At 38.0% G+C, this 17473-nt stretch overlaps 1 long non-coding RNA gene across 1 annotated transcript in view; it reads left to right on the top strand.

Annotated features, from left to right (window-relative positions):
* Nucleotides 1-1430: 1430 nt before the first annotated feature.
* LOC116880915 overlaps nt 1431-17473 on the top strand; it is a 476896-nt gene continuing 460853 nt past the window's right edge. The window contains exon 1 of the long non-coding RNA XR_004385300.1: nt 1431-1698. This is a non-coding gene — a long non-coding RNA (uncharacterized LOC116880915). The remainder of the gene's footprint in view (nt 1699-17473) is intronic.

Below are 17473 nucleotides of genomic sequence, written 5' to 3' on the forward strand. Positions count from 1 at the left end.
CACAAGAATTGTGCTCATATGCATACATTTTTGGTATACTAAAAGATGGCAATACACAACTCTATTTGCAATTGAATTTTCCATACAGTGCTCATGAAATTTAGGCAGGATTTATTTTAGATATCACAGGATGCATGGAGTTATCTTAAAAGGAAGGTAAATGAAGAAAGAAGTGATCATTGCCAGAAAAAAAAATATAATTAGAAACAGCAGCAACAGCATAGCTAATACATACTGATTCCAACTATCTGTCAGCCAATCCTGTAGCTAATTCATGTACTTGGTTTTTGACCTTCAGGACAACCTTGTAAGAGAGAAGATGGAAAAGATCACTTGGGAAAGACCCACACCTGTTTAAGTCTTCATGCAGAACTTAGTTTATTTATTTATTTTTTTAATACAACATGAATTATAGATTTAGAACCCTGGACCATTCTGATGTATTTGCTTCACAAAGAAAGATCATTATAGTTTGGGGGAGAACTGGTGTGGGAAAAGTTTCCCACATTAGTTTTCTTTTCCTTGCCTTGCTAAATCTAAATGACATCACTTATCTGGTGTTTGTGTCACACACACACACACAGACATTCCTATGTATCATTCAGAAGTGATTCTCCAAAGAAAAAGAAAAAAAAAAAAAAAGCAAACCAAGTAGACTGCTTAAACTATCTTTCTGCATTGGTTCTTGAGGCGTTTTTTGTTTTGTTGAGTGGGGTGAAGGTAGGACAGTTTATTTGGAGGGAGGGTAAGGAAGATCCACTCTGCCTACAACTTTGAGAACATTTCTCCATCTGCCTCTTTGATAGCTCAGACACACTTCTGGGCTGATCACTCTGAGTGGTTCGGCCACTCAGGAGTACCACCCTGCCGCTACCAAAACTGCCAAAGGGAGAAGGACGGGGGCGCTGTCTGGTGACTGTTCGCAGGATTCCTTCAAGGCTGCCACCACCTCCAGGGATCCGTTCTTCCACATCGCGGGTCGTACTTGGGACCCACGACCGCTACACAGGGCTGCCAAGACGCTGAACCGCCGGGCCGAGGCTCTGGAGACAGAGTCACCGCGGGGCGCCCTTTGCAGCCAAGCCGCGGGCTCCTGGCATTCAGAAAGCGCCCCAGGCCCACCTCGGCCGGCCCGGCCGTCTCGCCGCACCTTGGGCTCCCGAGCCAGGAGTCCCCCACCCAGCGCCACTCCCGCGCCTCCCCCAATCCCAGACCCCAGCAGCCTCGCCGCCGCTCCCGGAAACAAGCCTGCTGAGCAAAGGCGGAGGAAAACCTTGGGCCTTCCGCTCTGATTGGTCTCCCCCCGCCGCGCGGGGCGAGACAGCGATTGGCTGCCGGGCGTTGTCAGTCGCCGAGGCCGGAGCCTTCGCCGGGGAAGCGCAGGCGGGCTCGGGTGCTCCGGCTGCCGCCGCGGCTGCTCGAGCTGGTGCAGCTGGGCGAGCTCGTGCGGGCGCCGGCGCCGCCGCCGCCTCCGCTGCTGCCCACCCCGCCGCGCCGCTGGCGCTGCCGGTCTTGCTGGCGGCCGCCGGGGAGGGGCGGCCGAGAGAAGAGCACGAGGAGGCGGAGGCGGCGGAGAAGTGATGCTAGCGCGGGGGATCCGGGCAGCGGCATCGGAGCAGCAGCATCTCCGGGACACCGGCTGCAGCGTCCCTGTGGCCCGCTGGCCAGCTGAGCGGCGGGAGACCGCGCGCCCCGCGGGTAAGATCCGGCCCGGCGGCGCCCGCGCGCTCCCGGGACCGCCGGTGTTGTCTTTGGGGGTTACGAGGCTTGTTGTGCCCGGGGCATCCTGACAAGGGTGTTTGGGACCCGGACAGCGAGTCCGGACGCACCGCTAGGCTGATGCTCGCGCCGGAGCCGCTCCTGTTCGTGCGTTCTCCCCTCGGCGCTGCCCGACTTTGATAGCGCGGAGATGGCATTGTGTGGGTATAAGCGTGTGTGGGCGCGCTGCTTGGGGCACTTCGCAGGGAGCGCGGTGGGTCCCCTCTGACGTGAGCGGGCGTCCTTCAGGGATTCAGGCTGGGCTGGAGTGAATAGGTTTTGCCTCTTAGCTCAGCGGGAGCGAGAGCACGGGGAAACCCCAGGGAAGTCCACCGTGGCTCGTGAAGAGCCGGGCAAATTGAACTTTACTGCTTTAATGAAAAGAGGGAGCTGTGCATCCAGCGCGCCAGGGGACAGGCGCATTCGCCGAGGCTCCCCAAAGTCCCACTTTGCGCCGGGGACTTCAGAGGAGAGGAGAGGAAGGGAAGGGAAAGTAACGGTTAGTCCGCCTCGCTGAAGAGAAAGACTAAAGGAAAGGAGGAGTGCAGCTAGGCTTGGGGAGTGGCGGCTTTTTGTCTGACGCTCCTGGTGGGGAGCTCATTCCACTTTTCCGGAGCGCAGATATGGGGATGGAGAGTCCCGCTTTGAGGGGCTGTCAGAGGCCGCTCCTGGCCCACGCCGGCGTGGGACACGCGTGTCAGCAACCCGACCGCGGGGCCGAAGCGGGGCGGGGCTCGAGCCTGCGTCCAGGTGGAGCCACTGTCTCTCAGGGCAGCCTTGGCCCGCGTATCTTCCGGGGTCGGGACCCGGCCTGCAGCACCGGGGCAGCTGCGGACTGCGGGCAGCTCCGCTCTCCGAGAAAGTTCCGGCCGGCTGGGGTCCGGGCAACCCAACCTAGAGCACGTTAACCACAAAGTGGAACCAGGTTTACGTACCCAGCTTCCTCCAGTGCCGACGCTGCTTTTATTCTGTATTAAATTATTTTCCCTGTAAAGCCTTTGGGAGTTAGACCCACGCTGCAAACCTTTCTGCAAAAGGCGGATTTTATGCGCTGCTGTAAATGGATGGTGTTGCCGGGTTGAGTCCGAATCTCGTAGCTCAGTGGAGTGGTTTCTCCATCCCTCTTCAGGACGCACAAACTTACTCTTGGCGATTGCTTTGTATGTGGCCTGTGTCTCCTTAGGAGTCTCTGCTAGGGAAAGTTCCTGAAATACCTCGGCACTAACGAACTGTCCCTACTCAGGCGCAGATGGAGAGGGACTGTGTTCTTTTACAGAGGCGATGGGGTGGCAGCGGGAAATGGAAGTGGAGAGGGCAGCTCCCAGCTTGCCCCTAGAATCTTTGGAAACCCATAAATTGGCTCAGTACAGGGAGCCGGAACTGAGAACAGCACTTTCCCTGTTACGTAGCTCCTTAGTCTCCTTTCCCTGGAAGAATCTTTCGCCTCCAAACAAAACACAACACAACAAAAATAAAACCCAGACCCAAACAGCAGAAACCACTTTGGTCAGGCTCATTTTTGATTTGGTAAAGCCGAAAAAATGAAAGTGAGACACCTAATAGAAATCCGGGGATGGGGGGGTGGAAATCAGGAGGGAGCTGTCCAAAATGTCAGCATTTTTCACGTTTTTAATTGTAAAGGTTCCATTTTCTCCCAATTTTGTAATGTAAATTATTCTGTAGCGATGAATAACTTACTGGTAAACTAGCAGTGATAATAGTTTTTTTGTCCGAAGATGGTTGTACATTTTTCATCACTTAATTCGTGAACTGTAAATGGAATTTTTAATACTCTTTTTTAGTTGAACACTTACACTATGCATTTGGGCTGGTAGAAAATTGGCAATAAATGTTTTTCCTTAAGTAGTCATCACATGTGTCTTAAAAGTCGAGTTTTCTGATATAATTAAAGAGAGTATAGGGACGCCTGGGTGGCTCAGTTGGTTGAGCGGCTGCCTTCGGCTCAGGTCATGATCCCGGCGTCCTGGGATCGAGTCCCACATCGGGCTCCTTGCTCGGCAGGGAGCCTGCTTCTCCCTCTTCCTCTGCCTGCCTCTCTGTCTGCCTGTGCTCGCTCGCTCTCTCTCCCTCTGTCTCTGACAAATAAATAAATAAAATCTTAAAAAAAAAAAAAAAAGAGAGTATAGCTTGTGGTTGTTATGTTTCAGTACCTGCTGCCAGGTGATTAATTTAATGTTGCAATATTTTAGTCATTCTAACTTTCAGTACTTTATTAAGATTATTAAACACATTAAGCAGCTGATTTTAGTTTTGTGTTCCATTTGTGAAATGCTATGAGATGGTAAAATAGTTTTCCCCTATGGATTGATATGGGGAAATTAAATTAAAATGTGTTTCAATAATTAATAATTTAAATATAATATTAAGTTAAAATGAAGTTATCAGTGTTAAAAGTGGAAATTTTGAGGAATATTTTAACTACTTAGCTAAGAAAGTGGTTTTTCACATAGCTGTAAAGTAACATCTTGTAAATCCACTGCATTATGTATTGGGCTAAGCCACAAGTCTTTAAACAGAAACAGAGCTTTTGTGTTCATTTTAAGGAGTGTGTGGGTATTTTTAACCAGGGGAACTTTTACTTGGGGAGATTTGTTTTTGTTTTTGTTTTTCAAATAATTAAATACATTTTTAAAACCGTATCGGGTAGATGTATTTATCGAATGTAGTGAAATGCATCAAAGAACATAAATATTAGGGTAAAGCAGTAAGGTCTATGACTGAAAGCAGATATGAGGCAGGATGTGTGTGTGTGTGGTGGAGGAGCACAGGCTTAAAGGAGGTAATACTGCCAGCCACTTAGTTTATATGAGCAATTCAAGTTCTGCCAGTTCTGCAAATTCACTTCAGTTTTGACTTGTTTTGCTTCAGGGCAGCCCAAGAGCTCAGACTGCCATATTTTCTATATGGATTTTAGTAAATGTCAACTTGTCAAGTCTCAGGCCACTAAATTCACTTTTTGACCTATACCAGATTTTACTTTCAACACTGCATAACTTTTCTAAAAATATCACCTTTACTATAAATAGTGCAAAAATATTATGATCTTATTAAGTAAACATTTCAAATGTTTGAAATATGTCAAATAGCCATGATTAGAGTTTCTATATTATTAGGTCAGGTAGTGAGATTTATTTAATTTTATTGATAGTGCCTTGTTTTCATTTAAGTAATGACCAAATCAGTTTTTAATTGAAAACTAACACACTTAGGGGACTGGAAAACCTCAGCCAGTTTAGTATATCAGAAATTCATTGTGTTGTCTCTCTGTCTCATGCAAACATACACACATATACTGGAAAGTCTCTCAGGACAAGTGTAAACACCCTCCATTAGAAACAAATTCACCAAACCATCCTGAATAATGAAAGTACCTTATAAGGCAAAAGCTCATCGTCTTAAGTAATCTATTACTAATTAATTATGATACTGGTTTATTTGTTTAATAATTTTAACAAATTTATTTGTTTAAAATTTAACAAATTCTATGTTTCTGTGATGTACAAGACACTGTTCAGGTTGCTTTGACTATATAAGAGAATAAATCACAAAGGCCCTTGCCCTCATGAAGCTTATATTTTATTGGGGATGAAATAGATCATAAACAAGAAACATAATAAGTAAAAAAATGTACAGAATATTTATCTCTCCTACTGACCAGTTTTTTCTAAATCTCCATCCCATGGCCCCATCTCTTTGCATCTCATTTTCTTTCCAAGTAATATACACCTATCCACACACCCACATAAATATACTCAATCTAAGAACTGGAAAGTAATCATGGCGATAATCTAATACGTGTTACTCATGAAGCAATATATCTGAACAATCACAGCCTATCTAAGATGAAGGTTAAAGGTAAGAGAGGGATGCAAAGGTGATTAAGCAATGAAATAACTGAATATCTGCCCTTTAAAATGCTTTAAAATCAAATTATATTTTTCGAAGGAACTGAAATGGGAAACATTATCATTTAACAAATTTGTTTCAATTAACAGTATCTTAAAAGGCATTTGTGGGGCACCTGGGTGGCTCAGTGGGTTAAAGCCTCTGCCTTCGGCTCAGGTCATTATCCCAGGGTCCTGGGATCCAGCTCCGCATAGGGCTCTCTGCTCAGCAGGGAGCCTGCTTCCTCCTCTCTCTCTATTTCTGCCTACTTGTGATCTCTGTCTGTCAAATAAATAAATAAAATCTTTAAAAAAAAAAGCATTTGTGACTATCCAAGGTCAAATCTACATAACCTCATTTAAAGAGGATGAGTGAATTAGAAGTAGTAAGGAAAGATCCAAAAGCACAATTTTAAAGAAAAATTTTCTTCTTCCACATTGAGAGTGACATACTCATATACCTCTGTGAAAGTTGATCAAAAATCCTAGCATCTGAGGTCGTTTCCCTAAAGTTGATGCATCAGAAAAAAAGACCCATGATCCAATTCTCTAATAAAAAATTACCAAAACACTTCAAAAATTTCAAAATAACTTTGCCTTTATTTCAAAATCAACTTGGTTATCCAGGCAGTCCAATTACAGATAAAACATTGTGATAATTTCTCATGTTCTACGATGCATAAAAGAGTGTATAACTATAATTCCAGTTTCACTTTCTGTACTTTCATATAATTATTTCCTTTAGGGTCTTGAGCTTACAGCTCCAAAGTTCTGTTTTGTTTTGGTTTTTTTTTGTTTTTTTTTTTAACCCTCATATGAAGAAAACCAAGAATCTAGCTTGACTTCCAATAATTGGTTTGTGAACAATATTTTCATATTAGAGGAAAGCTGAAATTGTGTGCTTAAGAAGCTGTACTATATAATGAACTAATGCCAACGTATTCACAAGTTCTATTATGACAAAATATTAACACTAACACAATGCTAACAGTCACTTCTGAGTGGATTTCCATCATTTAAGAAAAAATCTTCAAGATTGCTGCTATATAATCCAGTTTTAGGAGATGGAGAAAAGTCTTCTGATAACACTATCACAATATTTTATTTATTTAGATTTAAGAATGTATATACTATCAGCTTAAGCCTTTACCTTTTTTGCCTGTTTTTGTTTGTTCAGTTCTGTCCAAATGCAAAATCTTAGGAAAACAGTGTTGTAATAAAGCAAGTAAACCAACAGTAATTATCATGCCTTGCATACAAGTCAGCTCTGGCTGATGATGAAAATGTTGGATGAGAGCTAAGTAGGGACCAGATATTTACACCTGGGAAGAATTTGGGTCATGAGACCAACCTTCCCTACGTGTAAGGGAAGAACTTTACTCCCGGAAGTTGATAATTGCCCTAAGTCAATTGAAAGTAGAGCCAGATCTAGAAACACTGTTTGTCAACTACTAAATGTGTAAGTTAACCCCATTCCAGTTGCTTATGAAACAGCTCTACATTTTATAAAATAGTAATGTTAAGAAATCACTGCATCCACCAATTTGCACATCTAAGTATTTTAATATCTAACATAATACTGCATTGTATTAATATTACATTGGGATCAAGAAAATGATAAACTGGGATGCATTTAGAAATATCATCTAAGATTTATAGGGCTGGAGGTAAGTTTGTGTGTAAAATACTTATACTTAATTCAGCTGTTATGTCTATAGAATTCCTTTTAAATATTTATGTCTCTAACATAGGAATTTATTTATTTATTTTTTAATTTCCAAACGTCTGTGGACTTCAAGGTAATCAATAGGTGAGCTTCAGGGATTCCAAGAAATACCGAAATTGTTTGCAAACTTTTTGCATTTTTGAATGTTCCATTGTAAGGAAAAATTTTTCAGAAAAGCTTAAGAGCTACTGCTTTAGTTAGCTTAAAACAAAAACAAAAATCAAACACAAAAGCAGGCAGAAAGGGGAACATGTACGGATAGGGAGAGGGCTTTAAAGAGCTAGTACTTTTCTGACTCAAGAAGAAAAAGAAAAAGATAAGGAAACCCTCCTGCTAAATTCCATCAGAAAAGAGCTCCTACAGTGGTTGGAAGAGCTGCTTCATTGTCCTAAAATTCAAATTTGCAACTGAAGGAATGGTTTAGTTCTTGTAGTTATAAATCTGCACTTGGTTTTGAGTTATTGCAGTTAGCATTTTGTTTGGTCTTTATGAAATATTTTCATGACGTACATAGATGACATCAGGACTGAATCAGTTCCTCATGGGACAATAAAATTTGTGGGTGATTTCATCAGGGCCCTTAGCACTTAGTCAGAAACAACTGCCAGAAATAGAGTTTGGTTGTTAACAATTACTTGTAATTTAATTACTATTAGACAAGGAAAATTACACTAGATGTACATAATGCACTATGAATAGGCTTTATGAATAGAGCATACAAACTAATAGCTAGATTCCACTCTACATCTGTCTGTACCAGTCGGAGTGCTGGTGAGTTCCCATTGTAGCCCATCATTACTTTAGTTTCTGTGTCGGTAAAATGATGATAGCATTACATACATGCATACATGTATATAGGCATTCATATACTTAGACAATCCGAATTAATATCTGAAGAGATTGTTGCAAAATTTAGAGATTCTGAAGTTCCTATGGAATAACCAATAAGTTATTACAATGGGCAAAAAATGTTTAAATAAATAAAGCATTGAGACAGAGTTGAGCTACCAACTACTAAAAGATATTAAAAATGTCAATAATTAATACAGTGTATCAACATACAGACAAGACACAAAGTCTGAGATATGTGAGAATAAAGTATAATATGCAATAATCACAAGTCTGTGAGAAAATTAAAAATGATCAATATATGGTGTTGGGGAAACTGAGTAATTATTTGTCAAGAACATACACTCCCTATCTCATATTGCATTCCAAAATAAATGTCAGATGAAGCAAAGAGTTAATAGAAAGAAACTCTGATTCAAGTTAGAAGAAAATAGAGACCTCATAAACACAAATATAGTGGGACAAATATAAAGATATGACCTTATTAAATTTAACAGTTTTAAGTCAGAAATGCCAAAAGTAAGTAAAGGAAACATTTTCAACACAAATTGCTAATAACAGTTTCATATTCACTGTTACAAAAACCTTTCAGTGTTTTCTTCTATTAGTGGACTTATCTCAAAATATTGTCATTCCCAATTTATATACATTCCCTTTACTATCTGAGAACTTCTTGAAAAAGAGAGATTTATATTCATCATTTTCCCCAGTGTCTTGAACATAATTAGGGAGCGAGAGGCCTTGTTATTGGCTACTAAAAAATTATAAGTATACCAATAGAAAAAGAGAAAAATAATCTACAAATTCCAGAAATATATAAGGCTAATATGCATCTAAAATTTTAAGTTAATGATAAAGAGTACTACCACAAATTTTTAAATGGTAGTACTTTTTAGCCCATTAAAACAACAAAGATTACAAGTGAAGGTTGATTCATTTAAAAAAAAATGGTGATGTAGATGTTGAAGATGAAGGTAAACTGCAGATTCTCCTAAATTTCTGGTAAGATTATTCATTGGTTTTTACAGAATTCTTCTGTTGCATGCTCCAGAAATTACCTGTGACTAATGTAAGGAATAAGATCCACACCAAAAGAGGTTGCAAAATCAAAAGAAAAGAAAAAGATATCAAAATCAACAGAATAGCTACAGAGATCGTGGGAGAAGGTGATGAAATCTTTGCCAGGTACCATCACTGGGATGAATCAGCATCATCAGTCCTTTTCTGCCCATGTGTCAGTTTGCTTCAGGACCAAATTCCTGGAATGAGAGAGATGACCTAGCTCAGGTTTCATGCCCACAGTTTAGTCAGTGAATCATTGGGTGGTCTTATCAAGAACACATTCAAAGGAAAATCAAGACACTGTTACCAGTAGAAGGGAAAAAGGATACTTGACAGATAAAAAACAACAGATTTCCACTGTGTGTATCAAAAGCCTTAAAAATGTTCCCTTTGTTTCAGTAATACCACTTTTAGGAATTAATTCCTTGTAACTAACTAGAAATACACACAGTGTCATTAAAATGTTGTTTGTAGTAGATTGATAGTAGAAATAATTTATTTGGCCAATAATAGAGGAATGATTAAGTTATGGTATATACCATTAAATCATAAATTTGAAAGGTTAAATTGGAAAATGTTGATGAAATAATTGTGAAAAACGCAGAATACAAAATTTATTATGCAAGAAGAACTGACATTTACGTATATAAAAAATCCTGAATAAGATATTAACATTTGTTTTGGGGGGGAGTACTGGGATTATGGGAATTTTACTTTTAAGTGCAGAAAAATATTTTTTGCCAGGAGCAAACACTGCTTTAATAATCACACAAAAATCTATATTAAAACAAACAAACGAATAATTAGAGAAATGATAGTGGCTTTGGGCTTCCAGACAACTGTGTTGGAAGCAAAACATTGGACTCATATACTTAATTTTGAAAGGAAAGGAGCTAATTATACAATATTCTTTTTTTTTTTTTTTTCCATATTATAAGTTCCTGTAAGCGAAGTTTGGCTAAGTTTCCTATTTTGAAAGTCAGGAGTCATTTTGGACTTCGCTTTTCAAATCTTTATCTCAGTATAATAGAATTGGAAATGTGTTTGCATTTTATGGTTCAAACAAAGAATTTTTATTGGCATAAGAAGTTAAAAAAAGAATAAAAGTGATTACATGTATTGATATGTGTGTGTTTTTCATTACTCTGCTAATACTCATTAGCTCATGCTTAAATTGAGACAATATGAGCTACTATATCTTAAGAAGATAAATTATAGTCTACTCCAGCTATTTATTAAGTATAATTAAATATTCTGTTAAATTTCATTATCCCAAGACTAAAAACCATGTTTCTTTATATAAACCAGAGAGCAAATGTAGCTGAATGGTTGAACTTTTTTTTTAAAGATTTATTTATTTGTTTATTTGACAGATACAGATCACAAGTAGGCAGAGAGGCAGGCAGACAGAGAGAGAGGAGGAAGCAGGCTCCCCGCTGAGCAAAGAGCCCGACATGGGGCTCGATCCCAGGACCCTGAGACCACGACCTGAGCTGAAGGCAGAGGCCCAACCCACTGAGCCACCCAGGTGCCCATAAATGTTTTTTTTGTTTTTGGTTCATACCTACTGCTTAGAAATTACACATGCTGAAGAACAAAGGGGTCTCGATATAGCAATGGGTGGAATTTTCCTAAAAGCATAAGTGTGCTATTATTATAATACATTTTTCAATAGCAGTATACTCTGGCATAGTGGCTGAGCTCTATACAGAATGATTTTGATGATCTTGTGACTTATACTTGAACAAGTAATGCAATAATTGGAAAAGAACAGAAGAGGAAAAAGAAAATTGGCTGATCATTGGTTCCCTCTAAAAGCCACCACATTATTGTGGCTCATGGAGATGTACAATCTGATAGCTAGCTCCATTCCAGGCTGTAGGATAGGGCCAATTTTGTTGTTATTATTCTCTCTTATTAAATTAATGTATGCAATTTCCAAATGGATAATATATACAAAAAATACACAGTAAAAATTCTCTCTCCTCTATCCTTGTCCTTTACACTCAGTCCTCATGGCCCCCAATAGGTAACCACTCATTTGTTGTTTAGTGTATTTTCAGAGATTGCCAAGCCCATACAAACACTAAACTTTCAAACTTTCTTTTCCATTTCTCAATTTTTATACAGATGGTAACATTTTTTTTACATACTTTGCTTCCTGCTTTTTAACTCAACAATCTTGGGCGACAGTCAAAGTAGGTACATTAAGTTTCCTCATTTTTAAGCTCCATGGTATAACATCTGTTGAAACTACCATAATTTATTTATTATTAAACAGTCCCCTCCTGATGAACGGTTTCATTTTTTCAAATATTCTGGCTAACACAACCAATGTTGTGTTATAAATAATGCTGTCATAAATAACTTTCTGTACATTATTTCACATGTGCAAGAATCTGTAGGACCTAGGCATAGAATCCCTGGATTCAGATATATGTGTTTGTTTACTTTAAAAATGAATGTGCATTTGTTTTCACATTCGATTATCTTGCTTTTCTTGTCTTCAGTTGCATGATTAATAATGCTGAATGAGGGGCGCCTGGGTGGCTCAGTGGGTTAAGCCTCTGCCTTCGGCTCAGGTTGTGATCTCAGGGTCCTGGGATCGAGCCCTGCATCGGGCGCTCTGCTCAGTGGGGAGCCTGCTTCACCCTCCCTCTCTCTCTGTCTGCCTTTCTGTCTACTTGTGATCTCTCTCTCTAATAAACAAATTAAAAAAAAAATAATGCTGAATGAGACTGGACCCAAGACTTCCATTCATCATATTTCCCTAGAGACTCCTGCCCAGGTTTACACTTATCTATCAGCATGCTTTGTAGGTATGCAATTTATTGTGAACTGATTTTGTTTGGTGATCTTCCAGCATCTGCTTAACCATCTTGGCCACAAAGATAGCTATGAAAATAGGGAAATTTTGTCAGATTGTTCCTTAATTTCAAACCTTCTCTTTTGCTATCCTCTGGCCTACTAGACTAACAAATTATATGAGCATTGTGAGCACTTGCTATTCATCTACTAAATGACAATATTAAAAATAATCATGTCCCATGTTGGCAAGGATGCAGTGAACTGGGTGCTTTCAGAAACTGTTCGTTGCAATTAAAATTGGCACAGCCCTTTTGAAAAGCAATTTGGCAGCATATTGGGGAAAAAACTACAAAATATTCATACTGTCTGATCCATTAATATTCCTTCTGGGAATCTATCCTAAGGAAATAGTATAAAATATGGAAAAGGTCTTATGTTTGAAGATGTTGATGGATGTATTATGTAAAATATAAAATCAGAAGCAACTCAAATGGCCAATAATACATCTAGGCATGTAAAATTGAGGATATGCTACAACAATTAAAAGTAGATATGAGAATTATAATAAAATAAAATACATATGCTATAATGTTTCTTGGGGAAAACATGGTACAAAATTACATATTAGTCCTACCATAGCTATATAAAACCTGCATGTAACAACACTGAAATTACAAATGGCATGTAAGTGGTGGGAAAAAAGTGGTGGGAAAACAGGTAATTCATTCCCTATCTTTTTATCCCATTTTCTAGAGTATTTTACAACATTTTAAATTTAAAAAAAATAGATTTTCCCTTTTGTCTTTGATATTTTGCACCGAATATAAATCATAGTATTTGATGGTTATGTTCTTTACCACTACTCAGTGGTGTGTGATTTTTCATCTTTTATATAAAGGTGAGTTTATCCTGGACTGTGCAGTGCAATGCATGTTTTCTTCACAAGTGCTCTCTCACTTCCTTCTATACATCAAAAGACATCTTAATCACTGAACTTTTCAGTCTCATTCCTTGTGACAGATATTTTTTCTCTTTGGAAGAAAAATTCAGATATTTTGAACAGTCCTGACCATGCCTTTTGCCTACTTCTTAGACTTAATCTCCTAACATTCTCCCCTCTGCTCACTAAGCTTCTGTCATGCTGATCTTTCTCCTTATCAAACACTCTAAGCCAAATCAGACTGTCTCCTAATTCTTAATTAAACTCTACATATTTCATCAAAATATATGCAGGGAAAGTTAATAACCTAGCAAATATATCATGCACATAGGATTACCCTGTGGAATAGATGGACACTAGATAAGCTTGTCCATGACAGTTGTGTATCTTTAAGAAAAAGCAAATAACTAAAATACAATGAGAAAAATACCCCCCCCTTTTTTTTACATATGAGTTAGTTTGTTAAGTTGACGTGAAGTAGGAAGGGAAAACGTGAAGTATGTTTTTACCCCACTAGTTCTTTGGAAAATGAATGTGGTGGCATTATCTCTCTTTACTGAAGTGCATTTTGTATCATAGACTATCTTGTTATCTTTGCCCAGTTGATTATCACATTATCTTCAAAGTGTAAAGCTCACAGTTAATTTCAAGGAGACTGCAATGAGAAGAGTGTCATCTCATGTTTGAAGCACTGTTTTACAGTTCTGTCTACTTATCTTTCCTGTCAAGTGAGCTGATTTTGAATTTCTTCATAATAAAGATGTTATTTTCTGAGATGGTACACCAGTGATAATGGGATCATTTTGAAGTCACAGTGGAAAGAAATGCTTTCTAAAGGACTTGCTTTGGACAATGCCCCATCTACGGCCGGCCAGGACAATCATCTGAGGCTTGGTCACATTTTAAAGAATACATCCTGTTGTGCTTAATTTTTTTAAAGACTTTATTTATTTGAGAGACAGCAAAAGCAAGACAGACCACAGAGGAGGAGAAGGAGAAGCAGACATGCCACTGAGCAGAGAGTACAATGTGGGGCTCAATCCCAGGACCCTGAAGGCAGATTCTTAATCTAACTGACTGAGCAGCCCAGGTGCCCCTCTGTTTTGCTTATAAGTGCAGAAACCTCCCTCCATTGTACATTTTAGCCATATCACTGCCAAGATCTTCTCTTCCCTTGTTTTTTCCTAGCCAAACTCAGAGATTTCACTTTCAAATTTCCCACCGACACCAGATAATAGCTTCAACTTGTGAGTATTTTTTTTTTAAAAGACTTTTAGTAGCTTGAAGGCTCTAAAAACACACATTTATTTAAAATTAAGTTTATAAAAAATAAAAATAAAATAACATTTATAATTAAATGTTCAGTCCATGATTAGGAGTCGGGGTGATATAACAAAATTTGAAAATAAAGTTAAAATATCATTTCAGTAAACGGGACAATGGTTCCTGCCTCATTGAGCTTTTCACTGAGAGCTTTTCAGAGTAAATAACTTTGGAAGTGTTACTATGTGTTAGGTATAGAATTGTTAATCATTTTATGGACATAATGTGGCTTCAAACTTAGCAAAACTTTAGGAGGTAGGTTTTCCATTTTATAGATGTTGAAACTAAGAATAAGATAAAGGTTAGGTAATATTTCTAAGACTTAAAAGTGTGTTTTGGATAGAGCCAGGAATCCAACAGCAGCGCTTCAAACAAAAAGTGTTCTATTTTTGTTTATTGACTCTTAGCATAAAGTGGTTGGATTTTCAACTTTTCCTTCTGCTGAACAAACTGAATAAAGGAGGTGAAATTTATGATATACATACATACACACGTGTACATACATGTGCTTATGTATATGTATTTATGAATACATGCGTGTCTAAATCTATTTATATCTATTGCAAGAAAGGAGATTTCAAGAAAACGGGCTCAGGGTAGTCTAATAAATGGAAAAACAAGTCCATCTTCCTCCAACTTTGACTATAATTTTTGTCTTATTCATGTTCTTTGTCATATAGTTTACTCTGCTGTTTTATTATTTCACATTGAAATTTAAAATGGAGAAATGAAGTAAGGGATATTTAAAAATCAAATTTGAAAAATCCTCCATTAAGATTCCCCCAGATAGTCAGTTTAAAAATAAAATTAAGAGATTTGGCTACTAACCAAACCTTTGGTGGGGGGGAGGGAGAATGGGAATGAGGAATTGAGTGCATTACTATTGTTAGATTTTTTTTTTAAAGCCTCATTTTACGGTGATAGTTTATTTCTTTTTTTTAGTTGGTGATGGGAAAATGATATCCCCTACTTAATTTTCCCCTATAACTCAGATAGGATTTCAAATCTATATTTTGCCATCAGTGTCTTACATCACTATTTATGATGGCTGATCATTTTCATGTATAGAAAATTCTGAAAAATATCCAAAAATATCTAAAGCAAAGATTTTTAGTATTCAGAAACTCAGTGATTAACTCCTGTTTGAACTGAGGACTTACACCTGAAGCCTTGTTTCCTAGCTCTTTTAATGTCATATTCATTGTCATATTTATATCTGCCGCTCTACCACTTGCAAAAGTAATTTACCCAGCAGGACCTAGCTTAACATCCAAGGGGCCATGAATCACAATCATGACTTTTTTTTTTAAACTAAACACATTAATGTTGGATTTCAAGAAACAGACTTCTCATAGCTTCTGACTGAAGACTATTAAATGTAACTTGGTCTATATTTGATACTAGATGCTCCAGAACAGAAAGCATAGATTCTGCATTAATCATTATTACTGTTTTTCTTTCCTCACATTTGTTTTACTTTCTTTTCAGTTACGTTTTATACATCCAGTGCTAGCTCAAAACTAAATTATTGTACTCTAAGATCCCCCCCCCAAATAGCAAGATTTTCAGAGTTCCTCAGAATGAAGAAATAGATAATATGAAAACATAAAAAAGATGGAGACTCAAGAGTTTATGTACTTTAGAATCATATATCCATGTCTTAGGTATTACTTCATATTTATGAACCACTTCTTGTGTGTGGCAAAATTAGTGTAGGTTATATGTGTAATTATATGTTCTAGTGGTCATAGTGACATGGACTTTCCTTTTAAAAATTATTTAGGTTGCTTTCTAATCTTAGTCATCTAATGAATTAGAAAATAATGAGTATCCATGTTGTCTTCAAGTCCCATTATAATTCCAAGAACACAGTTCATTAACAATGAAGAGTGAAAAGATAATACTTTGTAAAACAATTTAAGTTGATGATTTTGAAAAATTTAATTTGGAAAATACATATATAACAAAGTTAGTATTATATTTTCATTTTTCAAATAGGTATACCATAATCAGAAAGAAATAATAGATTCTTTTCTCTATTTATGTATTTTACTCACATTTTGTTTTTCAGTAAATGCTGTAGTCCAAAATAAGCGTGAGCTACAATTCAACTGAACGAATAACTAGTGCATTAATGAGTATTTGGATATTGTACACAATGCAATAAGTATTAGTTTTAACAGAAATGTCATGTGCATACCACAAAAACAATGAACAAGAACATATACAAAATTTTCTGTGTAGACATAAAGAGTGAACCGTTTTCTTTTAGCAATGTGCAACCTTGTTTATGATTTAATTTTTTTCAATGGAATGCATTATTTTCACTGAGCAACTTATATTTGCCTGGTGAACCAATATCTTCCTTGCAGAGTATGTATGTATGTATGTATTTATGTATTAATTATTGGCTAGCTTAAAAAACTAAAAAATATTTAGCCTCAATTATAATTCTGTATTCAACTCTAGCTTTAGTCCCTATTATGTGCCAGATTTTGTTCTAAGGGCTGAGAATGCAAAGCCTCTATATTCTCATGGAATTTACATTTTATTTGGTGAGGAAGGTAATAGGACTGGGGGAGGAGGCAGGACAGGGGAAGGAGGCGAGAGGCAACATATAAGTAATAGAATAGCATATCAGGTAGTGTGAGTGCTATGAATAAAATACAAAATCAGGAGTGCCTGGGTGGCTCAGTTGATTAAGTCTCTGACTTTTGATTTAGGCTCAGATCATGATCTCAATCAAGGTCATGGGATGGAGACCCTGCCACACCCCATGTTGGGCTCTGCACACTCAGCCAGGAATGTGCTTGTCTCTCTCCCTCTGTTCCTCTTCCTGCTCTTTCTCACTCTTTCTCTCTCTCAAATAAATAAGTAAATAAAACCTTAAAAAATAATAAAAACAAAGAGGAAGGGCATAGACACTAATAGAAGTATGAACTTTAGGTTTTAGGTAAGGTGGTTAAGAAAGATTTTTCAGAAGATGTGATATTGAGCAGAGACCTGAATTTAAAAAAGGACCATGCCTTGTTCCTACATTACTATTTGGGGACAAATCCTCCAGGTAGAGATGCTGTGGAAGGAATAAGCCTGGTGTGTCAG

Source organism: Lontra canadensis, unplaced genomic scaffold, assembly GCF_010015895.1.
Source record: "Lontra canadensis isolate GAN:19392208 unplaced genomic scaffold, GSC_riverotter_1.0 scaffold69, whole genome shotgun sequence".
NCBI lineage: Eukaryota > Metazoa > Chordata > Mammalia > Carnivora > Mustelidae > Lontra > Lontra canadensis.